The sequence below is a fragment of the Kogia breviceps genome, chromosome 17 (assembly GCF_026419965.1).
Source record: "Kogia breviceps isolate mKogBre1 chromosome 17, mKogBre1 haplotype 1, whole genome shotgun sequence".
Classification (NCBI taxonomy): domain Eukaryota; kingdom Metazoa; phylum Chordata; class Mammalia; order Artiodactyla; family Physeteridae; genus Kogia; species Kogia breviceps.
In genome coordinates, this window is record NC_081326.1 from 16,438,044 (window position 1) to 16,453,570 (window position 15,527).

Below are 15,527 nucleotides of genomic sequence, written 5' to 3' on the forward strand. Positions count from 1 at the left end.
AAAGTGTAGGTCTTCGGCAAATCGCTGATTCTCACTGCCTCCCAGACCCCTCACCTGAGAGCTGAACACGTCGAACCCCGTTTTTCCAGGTCTCACACATCATGATTCCCTCTTTCTCACTCCCAAGTCCATTAACCACTTCATAAGTCATACATATCTTGCAGAACACGGGTTACAGCCATTTGAAGGGTTTTGTTTTAGACCCCAAAATTCCAGTGGGAATCTTGAAGTCAGCCTGATAATGGAACCAGCTTCCGGGGGAAATCAAGCTGCTCAGAGAGGGACCAGCTCAACGGCACTTTACCGCTGATGAACTGACACTGGACACACGATGGGAACACCTTCCCTTGTCTTTGCTGATGGCATCTTAGTGTTTAAAGAGCCTCTGCTCCTTATCCCCTCTGTTAGGGGCCCCAGCCACAGGGACCTTCAATTGCCCATTGTGCGCCTTTCATATGGGCCCTAGTGACTTTATACCTCGGAAAGTTTTTATGTTTATTAGCTCACTGGTTGTTTGGAAATGGCACTGTCCAACAGTACTATCAGAACATCCAGTTTCAAAACACAGTCCTACTATAAACCCCCCAAAACCTGTATTTCACTTTGCCTTAATTTGCTCATCTGGAAAAAATGAGAACTAGTCACAGCCTTTGCTTCCTCAGTCAGACACTGTAAGGGTAAAATGAGATATATATGTAAAAGAGGTCTGAAAAGTTTTGGGTAGGTATGATTTCAACATAAAGTAATAGTCCACAATGAAATTAATGTTAGGACAATCTCCAAGAAATATTGTAAAATGTGTGTGATGCCTCTTTATGTCAGGTGTTGGATAAATTATTGCTTTCAGGTCCAAGTTAATAGAGCGGTGGGAAAGAATCCTCTCTCTCCCCACGCCTCCCACCCCCTCTTTTCTCCTTGCCTGAAACATCTGGCGGCCCTTTGTAGTTCTGGATGATTTGATTTGGAATTCATTAGTAATAATTGATGTGCTTTCTGGAATTTGTTTAAACAGTTAATCGTGTGGTGAGCAGCTAAGCCAAAAAGGATTGTGTCCCAAGCACTGAGCTGGGCAAGAACGAGTCACTGGTGCCTGAGGCTTTGGAAAGTCTCCCCCAGGGCTGCCCCTCCCCCGCTGGGGGTGGGAGGGAGTTTGGCTGTCATGGGGGAAGCTCGGCTTCCTTGTAGTGTTTGTTCTAAAAGCTCCCTTTCGGCAGAGTGAGGAGGGAACAACCAAAGACATTTGTGCTTTAATAGCTATCAGTGATGGGGCCACACAAGTACATAGGGCTAGGAAGTGGCATTTAGGTTTAAACCTTGGAAATCTGGAAAAGAAAGGGTCCACACGGCAACTCTAAGCTGAGTGGAGAGGAGTCCCCTAGGCAACTCTGGGGCAAGTGTTCTTCAATATTCTGTGGGTCGTGGAGCTCTACAAGCATCTGATGAAAGCTACTGTCAGATATGTGTAAAACGTGTATGATATATGTATGAATATGTGTGTGTGTGTGTGTGTGTGTGTGTGTGTGTGTGTGTGTATTTGCTTGCAATTCCCCTGGGCACACAATTGTGATGGGTTCACAAGTGCTTCTAAGACTTGGGTTTAAGAAGCCCTGGAACACTGATGGTAAAATAATATTATGTCAGTTATGAATCCTTCTGTTATAAGTAACAGAAAAGCCGTCTTTTTTATAAGCCCCATTTAAAAGTCAACGGGCATAAGATTACTTTGTTAAATTGTTATAAACATCTCAAAATGTATACTTTCAACTTCTGCCCGTATCTTGTCAACAAACACTTTGCAGACTGGCCTGGGTCCAAGGGTCTCTCTGAGTCGCTAGCCCTGGACTAATCACAGCCCCTCTTGCCCCTCGGGACTTTTCTCCAGAAGTTCTCCCCTCTCTCTCCTGAATCATCAGTTTTCTCCTCTCCGCTAGATAACTGTCATCGGCATTCAAACACACTGCTAGTTCGAACTGACTTAACCATGAAGGGAAGTTATTTTATTTATTTATTCATCATGTTATTTAATTCTTCCTCTTGCCTTCAAAACGTGAGCAGAGCATTCAGCCTTCCTTCCCCATTCCACATATTGCCAAGAATCCAGTATATTAACCATGAAGGGAAGTTATTGACACTATGCCCACAGAAAAACCAGTTGAAGTACTTTCAAGGCTGTTTTATCCTTAAATCGTTCAGCATCCCTTTCTAAAAATTAAACTGTTTTCACATAACAAGTATGCTAATATCACACTTAAGAAAATGTAAAAATAATTCCTTAATATCATCGAATATTCTAATTTCCCCCATCCATCCCCCCACGTTTGTTTACAGTTAGTTTGTTTTAATCAGAATCTAAATAAGGTTCACACATTGCACTTGTTTGCTGTTATGTCCTTGGTCTCTAATAATCTTCAAAGTTTCTCCCTCATCGACACACGCCTGCCACGTTTTCCTCATGTCATTGACTTGTTGAAAAGGTGGGTTAGGTCTATTGCAGAAGGTTCCACATTCTGGATTTCTCAACTGGCTTCTTCATGATGTTGTTTAAACAGTTCTTCTATCACTTATATTTCCTATAAACTACTAAGTTAGATTAAAGGCTTGATTAAATTTGGGCTCAAATTTCCGGTAAGACTACTTGGTAATGTTGCAATGTATCCATAATGTATGATTTTGGAGGAAAAATGTCTTACCCTCTCACTTTTAAGGAGATGGAAATTGATCAGTGGGTTCGAGTGATGAGAACTTTATCCCTCTCTGTGAAGGTATTCTTCCCCATTTATAATCAGCAAATCATCCATGGGTTCATACAAAGTGCTATCAAACATCAAAGATGTCTACCTCTGCAGTAACGTGTTGGATTTCCTTTTTGGTTTTTTGTCTCTCTTTTTCTTGACATCTATAAGCAATGCTTCAGAAGGTAGTTGAAAAGTCAAAGTTTTGAGTCCTTGTATATATCAAATGTCATTATTTTGCCATCATACTTAATTAATAGTATGACTGAAAGTAGATTTTGAAGAATTAGCTGAAACTTGAGTTTATGTAACTTCTTACGTGGAATGTTATTTCTTTCAACTCCCTTTGTGAAACACATGTAATATTTCTGAACAGGTTCCAGCCTCCAGGAACTATGATAGATATGGAAATTCCTGGACAAGTCTGGGTGCCTTTTGCTTTAGTGTGAATTCAGTTTCTGCAGTGTGCTACACTCTTCTTATCAAGCCCCTAGTTCTCTTCCTCAAGAATAGAGAAGCTGGCAAATCTTGCAAAATTGGTGACACTGAATATTTGGGTTTTTGTTTTCTACAGAGCAATGACAATTGATCAAATATTTTTCAAGTTTTCTTTTTATTTCACAGTGATGTTATTTTCTCCTTTTCATCTCTCGCTCTTTTCTCTGTAGAACTTCAGGCTATTTTTTCTTCCTTTCCTTACAGCCAAACATTATCACCATGAGAAACCATTTGTTAAACTTAATATGCTCCCCCAGAGCTTATGAATTCATAGATGATAAAGTGGAAAGATTGGAAAGACCTAACTTTTTTTTTTTTTTTTTTGGCCACACCGCGCGGCATGCGGGATCTTAGTTCCCCTACTAGGGATGGAACCCGTGTCCCCTGCAGTGGAAGCACGGAATCCTAACTGCTGGACTGCCAAGGAATTCCCAGAAAGACCCAACTTTTTATACTTTTCAATACACACCTTGGGTAGAGGCAGTTTATGTTTTGCTGGAATTCATTCCATTTGAAGTAGCTAACTTTCTTTTGGAATTCTAAAATTCTTTCAATTTTGTGAAGATGTGACAGTAAGAGTCATTAGGGATGATGGCTTCCAACTGCATTATTGAAATAGAATTTAAGTAATAAGAAAAATAGAAAATTGGGAACTTATGTTCTAGACAAATAATAGTGCTATTTATAAGCCTCTGACAAAGACATTTACTATAAATCTTTTTTTAAAATTAATTATTATTTACTTTTGGCTGGTTGGGTCTTCGTTGCTGCGTGCGGGCTTTCTCGAGTTGCGGCGAGCAGGGGCTACTCTTCGTTGCGGTGCGCGGGCTTCTCACTGCTGTGGCTTCTCTTCTTGCAGAGCACAGGCTACCTTTTTTGTTCCTCTTCTCTATTTTCTGTTTCCTTCCCCTCCTTCACTCCTTTTGTTCTCTCTTTTCCCGTTTCTATTTGTCTCTCCCTCTCTCTTTGTCTCTTTCTCTCTGTCTCTGCCTCTCTCTCTTTATCTCTGTTTCTGTCTCTCTCTAGCTCTGCCTCTCTCGCTGATGATGGGACAGCATTCCGGACACAGATCCAGAGACAGAGATAAAATGTGACAGCAGCAGCAGGAGTACAGAACATGGGGCTAAGGTTCAGGAAACCTGGATTCCCTCCCTGACTTTGTCATTAATATTTGTGACAGGATGAGATGAAAGATGTGAACGTGCTTTGAAAAATAACTCAGAGTACAATTGTCCATTCTTCCCCAGCTCCTGCTCTCAAAGTGAGATGAGGACACCCAACGACCATAATCAGCCTCTTCAGGCACCTCGTTGTGCCTGGCGTTGGTTCGGAGACTCCGTTCAGCATATAGAACTATTTGTGAGTTTTAAAAGGCCCAACTTAGCGTGAGAAAAGCTGAAGAATTTGTGCAATACCAGACACGGTGAAACCTGAGAATACAGTTAAGTCCTGAGCTCAGCTGAAAGTCCAGATCAATATTGTCATTCTGGAGTCGCTGTTCATTGAGCTCCACGCGGAGGATTATGGTCACGGTGAGTGATGGGACCCTTGGGTCCAGCTCTGCACCACGAAGAGCATGACACAGACACATGTCAGTACCCCTAATTACATTCTTTTCTTAAATTTATTTTTATTGAAGAATAGTTGATTTACAATGTTGTATTAATTTCTGCTGTTCAGCAGAGTGACTCCATTATACACATATACACTTTCTTTTTTATATTCTTTTCCATTGTGATTTATATTAGGATATTGAATACAGTTCCCTGCGCTATGCAGTAGGTCCTTGTTGTTTATCCATTCTATATGTAATAGTTTGCATCTACTAGCCCCAAACTCCCAGCCCATCCTTCCCCCATCCCCCCATCCCCCTTGGCAACCACAAGTCTGTTCTGTGAGTCTGTTTGTTTCATAGATATGTTCATTTGTGCCATATTTTAAGTTCCACATATAAGTGATATCATATGGTATTTGTCTCTCTTTCTGACTTACTTCGCTTAGTATGATAATCTCTAGGCCTATCCGTTGTGCTGCAAATGGCGTTATTTCATTCTTTTTTATGGCTGAGTAGTATTCCATTGTATATATGTACTACATCTTCTTTATCCATTCATCTGTTGATGGATGTTTAGGTTGTTTCCATGTCTTGGCTATTGTGAATAGTGCTGCTATGACTATACAGGTGCATGTATCTTTCTGAATTATAGTTTTACCCAAATATATGCCCAGGAGTAGGATTGCTGGATCATATGGTAGTTTTATTTTTAGTTTTCTGAAGAATCTCCTTACTGTTCTCCATAGTGGCTGCACAAACTTACATTCGCACCAACAGTGTAGGAGGGTTCCCTTTTCTCCACATCCTCTCCAGCATTTGTTATTTGTAGACTTTTGAAATCATGGCCATTCTGACCGGTGTGAGGTGATACCTCACTGTGGTTTTGATTTGCATTTCTCTAATGATTAGTGATGTTGAGCAACTTTTCTTGTGTCTACTGGCCATCTATATGTCTTCTTTGGAGAAATATTTATTTAGTTCTTCTGCCCATTTTTCGATTGGGTTTTTTGTACTGTTGTTGAGCTGTGTAATTACATTCCTGAATGGGTCACTACTGATCTCTCTGATACGGGCCTATCCACAAACACATGCCACAGGGAATGAAAGTGACTCTTGCAAACTGCTGTGTGCATGCCTAGTATAATCAATCCTTCATTATTCCCATACATTCAAGTCCTCTTTTCACTCTCGAATTTCTCAAGCCAACGGGTACAAATAAACAAAATGGGACACCTCGGAAGCTGAATGACCGGCTGCAGTTTAGGGCTTCAGTGAGATAAAGCAGAAGTTGTCAAAGTGTCCACCAGCATCAGCATTTCCTGGGAACTTATTATATAGTAAGTCCCCTACATACGAACTTTCAAGTTGTGAACTTTTAAAGATGCGAACATGCCCACAGAAAGGATGAAGAGAGACAAGAGGAAGAAGAAATAACTGAAGAACTGAAGAGATTCACGACGCAGGAAATGGCAAGGGGATCTTCTTTATTTGAGGAGGCACTGTTAGTTTTGAAGGCACAGGACCTGAATGTAGAACAGTACACGAAGTTTGCTGCAGCCGTTCACAATGCAGTCCGTGTCATCTATGACGAGAAAAAAAGAGCTACTACCCAGACATCCTTGGATCATTTTTCCAAGAGGGCAGATAGAATTGAATCCATCAAGAAACCAGAACCTGTGCCATCAACGTCAGGAGTGAGTGAGATTGCAGCTTGCCCTCCGTCTCCTGTTGCTGACGACCCTTCAGCTCTACCATCTCCCACTTCGTCTCCTCCCTCCAGTCTGTAACTCTTCTTGCCCGTTCAGTCGATGTCAGCCCCTGACGCCAGCTGTTGTACTGTACTGCTGTACTTTTCAAAGTACTGTACTTTAAGAAATGGTTTCTTCATTTTTGTGTTTGTTTTTTATGTATTATTTTTATTTATATCTTACAGTATAGTACTATGTAGCTGATTATGTTAGTTGGGTACATAGGCTAAGTTTGTTGGACTTACGAACAAATCGGACTTATGAACTTGCTCTCAGAATGGAACTCGTTCATATGTAGGGGACTTACTGTAAATGCAAATTATCAGGCCTCAGTCAAGACCTACTGAGTCAGAAGCTTTGGGGGATGAACCCCAGCAATCTGGAGTTTATTCAGCCTGCCAGGTGTTCCGATGCACACAAAGCATATTCATTTTCTATCACTGCTGTAACAAATTCCCACAGATGCAGTGGCTTAAGCAATACCTATGTGTTATCTTGCAGTTTTACAGGTCAGAAGTCTGATATGGGTCTCATCAGGCTGAAATCAAGGTGTTATCAAGGCTGCATTCCTTTCTAGAGGCTCTAGGGAAGAAACTGTTCCCTTGCCTTTTCCAGCTTCTAGAGGCTGCCTGCATTCCTCGACTCATGACCCCTTTCCACCATTTTCAAAGGTAGGGACAGTGGATCCAGTCCTGAGATGGCAGGTCCTCTGACCCTTCTTCCACTTTTAAAGATTCATGTGATTAGATTAAGCCTGCCCAGAAAATCCAGATGACTCTCTCATCTCAAAGTCAGATCATTAACAAACTTAGTTGTAACTGCAGACTTAATAACTTTTTGCCATGTCATGTAACATATCCACAGGTTCCAGGGATTAGGATGTGGACATCTTGGGGAGGGCATTATTCTGCCCGCTACAGTCCACCCCTCTAGCCTCCAAAGATCCACGTCTGTCCCACATCCAAAATGCATTAACTCCTTCCCAGGTCCCCCTAAGTCTCAACACATTGCAGCATCAACTCAAAGTTTAAAATCTCATCTAGATCTCATCGGCTCAAAAGTCCCAAATCTCACCATCTAAATCATCTAAATAAGGTATGGGTGAGCCTCGGGGTATAATCCTTCCGGGGGGCACAATTGTTTTCTATCTGTGGACCTGTAAAGCTAAAAAAGTAAGCTATTTACTCCTAAAATACAATGGTAGGACAGGCATAGGGTAGCAGTTATAGATGGTCTCATTCAAAACAGGAGAAAAGGAAAGAAAAAAGGAATCCCAGATCTCAAGCAATTTTAAAATCCAGCTGGGCTTCAAAACTCCCCTCGGTTTCAGGACCTTGGAATAATTGTCTGTGGTTCACTGCTCTGCTCTTTAGGTCATACCTTCCTTTTTGTAGCATGTCTTTGTAGCTGGGTAGCTTTATCAGCCTGTGTCCTGGATTTTGGAAGACCAACAGGCAATTTATATTTTCTCTACCGTGTTCCTCACTTCCTTCTAAGTCCTAATTAGCAGAACCATTAACATCTAAATTTCTGTTAATTGTCTGTTCAAGGCAATCTAGACTTTCTCTGTCACGCTCCTCAAAATTCTCCCAACCTCTGCCCATTGCCCAATTCTAAAGCTACTTCCACACTTTTAGGTATTTGTTATAGCAACACCCCACTTATGGTACCAGAGTTTGTATTTGTTTTCTATTACTGTCATAGCCAATCACCACCAACTTAGTGGCTTAAAATAATACAGATTTCTTATCTTACAGTTCCATAGGTTGAAAGCTCAACAAGGGTCTTGCTGGGCTGTGGTGACAAGCTGTCAGATGGGTGGAATTCTTTGTACTTAAGACTTTGACTTGGACAGGTTGAAAATGTGTCTCAGACCAGACAGATGGCACTACGGTAGAGCACCTAGCCCAATGCTTAGAATCCAATAAGAGCCTAATAATTACTCATTGTAGGTAGATATGCCTGAAATTTGTATTGCTGGCAAAGAGAAGATTGAAATATAAACACTATGAATACAAAGACAAATACAAAGATATAAAAGCAATTAGAATATGATAACTATAGAAGACAAAGATGTTCCAACATAAGAATAAGTGGTATCCCTGAATTAGACATTCTGATACATGGATTAGTAAAAATATCCTAAGATATTAGATGGGGAAATTTTCCTGAATTGGAGGATAAACTGAGTCTGCAGCTCAAAAGTTCATACCATATGCCAAGAAAAATGCATACTAAACAATGAAAATGAGATATACTCTGGTTAAGTTATTGAAACTCACAAATTAAAATCTCTAGGGATCCAGGAAGAAGAAGAAAATCGCCTACAAGGGGAAAAATTAGATACTAAAAATATATATTTTTTAAAAAGAGAATAAATGTAAGAGAAAAATCTCAACATGAAATAACTCAGGTAATATTGTTTTTTGATCACTGCTTTAAAAATATCTGATGAAATTCAGGTATCTGAAAAATTAATCAAAATAAAAGAACACAGAAATGGAAAAACCATAACAAAAACACTATTGTTGAACTTTGCTCCATTTAAGTATATAGTTAAGACAAATATTTAGGGTATTTTGGTATGCTATGAACTCTGCCTAACAAAATAAAAATAATGTCACAAAATTGGGGGTGGGAAATGAGAACTTTGAAGACATTTTCATAGTAAAGCAATGATTGATACTGCCTAAAATTTTAAATGTAATTACAAAGAAAATAAAGACCCAAACTTCTAGGTGTTAAAAATGGCACACCAGACCCACCTTTAGAAGGTTCACAATATACCTGAAGGTTTTTGTTTTTGTTGCGGTACACGGGCCTCTCACTGTTGTGGCCTCTCCCATTGAGGAGCACAGGCTCCACATGCGCAGGCTCAGCGGCCATGGCTCACGGGCCCAGCCGCTCCGCGGCACGTGGGATCTTCCCGGACCGGGGCACGAACCCGAGTCCCCTGCATCGGCAGGCAGACTCTCAACCACTGCGCCACCAGGGAAGCCCCTACCCGAAGCTTTTAAAGGAGCTGAGTAGCCACAGTAAACAAACAGACCAGAGTTTCTCAAATTAACCACAGAATACCTTTTCATGTAATGTTCCAGAGAACATACTTCCAAGAATGCAGCTCTCGTCACAAGTAGAAGATGACATCCAGCAGGAATTATGCAGAGAACTGGGGCTGTGTGATCTAGAAAAAAGAAAAATGGAGCAACCATAGTCTTCAAGTCTGTGACAGATTATTGTTAATAAGATAGTCTGGATGGTCTCTCTATATATTAATAAAACAAGAAGAAATGGACTGTACTATCCAAAGAAGTATTTATTGAACGTTAATCATGTACTCAGAACAATGTGAGCACCACGTGAGGTGAAGAAGGGAAAAGATACAGTTAAGCCGTTCTCACCGGGAAATAAAATAAGCCTCGAGAAACAGTGTAAAACCACACAAAGTGGTGTCATTAAACTCCCTGTTTCTTGTGAAAACATAATGTGATAAAGATCATGGGGGGGTGGGGGTGGGGGTGGGGGAGGGGAGAGCAGTGGGAGGGGTGAGATCAGGGGAGTTTTGTGGAGGGGAGGGACCTGAATCTGGCTTTTGAGTGAGAACATGGGCACCCAATGGGAGGGGAGCAGGTGGAGGGCATTCAGGGTAAGAAGAGCCAGAGGTGGGTCTTGAGAATGAGGATAAGGCCCTTGTGCAGGGCATCCTGACTAATAAGGCAAAGAAAAAGCCAGAAATATTGGGGCTGAATAGTAGGGAAACTAGATTTAAATTTTTTAACATTAAGGACCGCATCTTACTCACCATGCCGTCTCTAATATCCAGTGAAGTCCCTGCCGCTGAAACAGCACCCAATATATACGGGTGGAAAAAAAAGGGGGGGGGGGAGGGGGCTTCCCTGGTGGCGCAGTGGTTGAGAGTCCGCCTGCTGATGCAGGGAACACGGGTTCGTGCCCCGGTCGGGGAGGATTCTCTCATGCCGCGGAGCGGCTGGGCCCGTGAGCCATGGACGCTACGCCTGCGCGTCGGCTGGGCTCGTGAGCCATGGACGCTGCGCCTGCGCGTCGGCTGGGCCCGTGAGCCATGGACGCTGCGCCTGCGCGTCGGCTGGGCCCGTGAGCCATGGACGCTGAGCCTGCGCGTCCGGAGCCTGTGCCCCGCAACGGGAGAGGCCACAACAGTGAGAAGCCTGCCCGCGTAACGCGAAAAAAAAAAAGAGTAAAGGAGAGCGTTTCCCTGGTGGCGCAGGGGTTGAGAGTCCGCCTGCCGATGCAGGGGAGGCGGGTTCGTGCCCCGGTCCGGGAAGATCCCACATGCCGCGGAGCGGCTGGGCCCGTGAGCCATGGCCGCTGAGCCTGCGCGTCCGGAGCCTGTGCTCCGCAACGGGAGAGGCCACAACAGTGAGAGGCCCGCATACCGCAAAAAAATTAAATAAATAAATAAATAAATAAATAAATAAAGGTGGGATGACTGGAACTTTCTTAAACCTAGGGCTTGCCGGCTTTTAAACTGTTAACAAGGAAGTTGTAAGAACCATCAGTCAGTATATCCTGAGTGTCTACAATATGCTGGGCTCTCTGATAGGTATGAGAAAACCGTGGAGGCACGTAAGGATCCCACCTGCAGGGGACCCTATTAAAGTGGAGATGTTTGCCTGGAAAACTTGATGTGTCACAGTCCACTGACACGGGTGAGTTAAACACAGCTTTGGCTAGTGTCGGAGGGGTGAATTACATCCTCTTCCACCCGTGAGAGTCTACAGCCAACCCTGAATGGTATGAATGTTCTGTGCACTTAGCAAAATGCCTAAAGAAATGCTATCCTAACTTGGTCAGGTGAGGGACAGACCCACCCTGACCCTGGAGGAGACCTGTGAGCATCCATCCCATCGATGACAACATCCCAAGTCAGGCTGTGTGGATCCGCCTGACCACAGATAGCTCTGTGTGTATCACAGAATGCAGTGAAGGCGCACCCAGAATGAGCCATATGTTAAGCTCCATGATGGGCTGGCACCCTGCTGGTGACCCTCGTGATTTGTGGGGGACTGGGCTGTGGGCAACACTAGCTCCCATGGAATGGTTTCTGAAAAGTTTTGTTTTTATTTTAAAATAAATGTTAAGACCAGAATCAGTGAAGATATGTCGTAAGGGGGGAGGGGTCGGAGGGAGGTACTTAGATAAGCACTCAGGGGCTTTCAGAATATTCCAGTCCTCTATGCAGGAGTTTCAAAGTTGAACCTTGTGCTGATTTACATCCTATAAAAGGATTCAATGTGCTTTGAACTCACAGAGCCAAATTTCTTCATGATTTTTCCCCTAGATTAACATTCAATTAAATATGATGATGAAGATATCCTTCAAAGTTTTATCAGTTGCCTCATCTTTCTCCTCCCACCTTCTTCCTGCCCCTTGTCCCCTCCCTTCCTGACTTAAAAGTTGGAGGATCTGAGTACATTAGAAAACGTTAGTTAGTGACATGTTTCCTTTACATGTGTCTTGAGTCAATAAGCATTGGATCATGGTAAAATAAAATACTTGGAAGGAAAACAAGCCCAGTTCTGTGTCTTCATGTTATTTAATTATTTAAATTCCTTTTCCAAATCTACCAAATCTATATATCATATCTGCGTACATAACACCACGCTAAACACGTAATGCCATAAATCAATTGTTGATTTCAGTTCATTGCTTTCTATTCTTTTCATACAGATGATAAATCAGCTCCTGAATATTTGCCCAAGAATTATCCACCTTGTGAATCATCTTATTTTCAAGAACCACTTTCTCTACTCCTTTGGCATTAGCAAACACTGTGTAAGGAGGTTCTTGTTGGAGAATCTTTAGAAATAACTGAATTAAGGGGCTTCCCTGGTGGCGCAGTGGTTGAGAATCTGCCTGCTAATGCAGGGGACACAGGTTCGAGCCCTGGTCTGGGGAGATCCCACATGCTGCGGAGCAACTAGGCCCGTAAGCCACAACTACTGAGCCTGCGCGTCTGGAGCCTGTGCTCCACAAAAAGAGAGTCCTCAACAGTGAGAGGCCCGTGCACCGCAATGAAGAGTGGCCCCCCCACTCGCTGCAACTAGAGAAAGCCTTTGCACAGAAACGAAGACCCAACACAGACAAAAATAAATAAATGAATTAATTAATTTTAAAAAAGATTTTTAAAAAATAACTGAATTAAGGTTGGTGCTAAAATCCAGACTGAGAATCCAGCAGTTCCACTTCTAAGAATATATCCAAAGGAAACAAAAACACCATGTTGAACAGATATCTGCACCCATGGATGAACCTTGAAGGCATTATGCTAAGTGAAATAAGTCAGACAGAAAAAGACAAATACTGTATGATCTCTCTTATATGTGGAACCTAAAAAAAAACCCCAAACTCATAGAAACAAAACAGATGGGTGGTTCCCAGAGGTGGGGGCAGGGGGTGTGGGTGAAATGGGTGTAGGTGGTGACGAGGTACAGACTTCTAGTTATAAGATAAATTCCAAGGCTGCAATATACAGCATGGTGACTATAGTTAATGTACTGTACTGTATACTTGAAAGTTAAGTGAGTAAATCTTAAAAGCTCCCATCACAAGGAAAAAATTTGTATTTATACAAGATGATGTATGTTGACTTACTTTGGTAATCATTTTGCAATAATATATATATATAATCACTATGTTGAACACTTTAAAGTAATACAATGTTATATATCATTTATGTCTTTTTTTTAGTGATTCGGTTATATATCTATATCTATATATTACTTTTTTTTCAACTCTTGTCCATTATAGGTTATTACAAGATATTGAATATAGTTCCCTGTGGTATACAGTAAATCCTTGTTGCTTATCTATTTTATATATAGTAGTGTGTATTATCCCTCCCCCTCTTCCCCTTTGGTAATCATAAGTTTGTTTTCTATGTCTGTGAGTCTGCTTCTATTTTGTAAATAAGTTCATTTGTACTACTTTTTAGATTCCACGTATAAGTGCTATTGTATAATGTTTGTCTTTCTCTGTCAGCCTTACTTCACTTAGTATGATAATCTCTAGGTCCATCCATGTTGCTGCAAATGGCATTATTTCATTCTTTTTAATGGCTGAGTAATATTCCATTGTGTGTATATGTTTATATATATATGTGTATATATATATATATATATATCTCACATCTTCTTTATCCATTCAGCTGCTGATGGACACTTACCTTGCTTCCATGTCCTGGCTGTTGTGAATAGAGCTGCTGTGAACTAAAACAACAACAGCAACAGCAAAAGTAAGACCTTGCACATAAGATCACAACACTTACAGCCTACACAAATTTACTACCAGGAAATTTCTTAGAGAGTCCCAGTAATAAAATAAATGAGATGAATATATATATATATATATATATATATATATATATATATATTTTCTGGTACACGGGCCTCTCACTGCTGCGGCCTCTCCCGCTGCGGAGCACAGGCTCCGGACGCACAGGCCCAGCGGCCATGGCTCACGGGCCCAGCCGCTCCGCGGCACGCGGGATCCTCCCGGACCGGGGCACAAACCCGCACCCCCTGCATCGGCAGGCAGACTCCCAACCACTGCGCCACCAGGGAAGCCCGAGATCAACATTTTTACAAGTTGCTTAGATCAAATGTCACTCACCTAAACCACTGTCACCACCTAAAGCCATTGTCACCAAACACCTATTTCCAACGTGTCATTCCTTTGAATCTGGCATCAACACATTTTAAGCTGGTCCTATGAAGTAGCTGGGTGGTATGCAGTGTTTTCATACAAGTTCTAAACTACTGACCGAATGCATGTCCACGTGGAAATACTCTTTTGGAAAAAGTAGTATTTTTCTTCTACAATGATAGTAACAAGGTTTTTTCCTCCAGCAACTGGTAAGATGTTCAGTACAAAAGGTTGAGAATCATTGCCCTGATGGCCACCCAGAGAATATTGTAATTTATCCAAAGGATCAGTTCTCAGGAGTTTCTGCATTTCAGAAATGGCACAATAAGGGCACAATACTGCGGCGAGTGGCAGCTCAATGCAGAACAAATTTTGACGTGACAAATTCCTTTGAAAATGTGAGTCCATGATGGAAATATGTAAACCCTGAGACCTCAGGAGACTTCAGAGATCAGTACGGGGGAAAAGGACACAGCAAAAGAAGGTACAAGTTTCCCCTCCTTAATGTGGATTTTTGTTTTGTTTTGATTTTGTATGCAAACAGTATTCTTGACCCGCGAGCAGATGTTCAGTAGGAACTGGAAAATAGTAAGTTCAATCAAGGGTGCCTTTGGCTTTGTGTTCAACACACATAGTCAAAACAAAAACAAAAAAAGAGGCCTCCAGAGACGCTTCCTCGTATGACTGCTCTCTCTTTCCAGGTGACATGAAACGAACACAGCCGCCCACACCAGCCGAGCCCTGCATCCTGGGGGAGACGATTCCGCCTTACGTGGGCTGGAGCATCCAGTCTCCCACAGAGAGAAGGGTGGTGAGGTTTGCGCTGCGTCTTCAGAGGCTGTTTTCACAAAATATGAGGACTGCTTTATATGAACTCCTCTTCTTAGTAAACTCAGTTCCAATGGGAATCCATCAAGCTTCACTCTTCTTTTTAAAAAGAATCCTAGAACTAGTCTATTTACCTTGTTTTTCATAAAGTCTATGGTGGAACTTCCTGACTTTCTGTGTAATACTTCCATTGGGCTCTTTCTTGAATCACCTTACTTTTTTTTTTTTTTTTACCTTTAATCAGCAAAGTTTTTTTTTTTAATCTGTATTTTTAGGTTGAAGTATAGTTGATTATAGTTGATTGATTATATTATAGTTGTGTTAGTTTCAGGTGTACAGCAAAGTGATTAAGTTTTATATTTATATATGTATATATAGATAAATGGAGTATTTATAAATATTTCCTGCCATATCAATAAACAAAGGATGTCACCGTCACCGATGATTGCAGCCCTCCGATGTGAGCTGGTGAGCCCTGAGGAA

The 15,527-nt window shown here is 41.8% G+C and overlaps 1 protein-coding gene across 7 annotated transcripts in view; it reads right to left on the reverse strand.

Annotated features, from left to right (window-relative positions):
* The window catches only part of C17H8orf89 (chromosome 17 C8orf89 homolog), a 160,310-nt gene that overhangs the window by 46,989 nt on the left and 97,794 nt on the right, over positions 1-15,527 (reverse strand). For 6 of the 7 annotated variants that reach the window (XM_067017508.1, XM_067017501.1, XM_067017500.1 and 3 more), the window contains one exon: positions 9,612-9,717. The exons of the other annotated variant lie outside the window; for it this stretch is intronic. The gene's annotated coding sequence lies outside the window, so the exon portion shown is untranslated. The remainder of the gene's footprint in view (positions 1-9,611; positions 9,718-15,527) is intronic. 7 annotated transcript variants of the gene reach the window in all.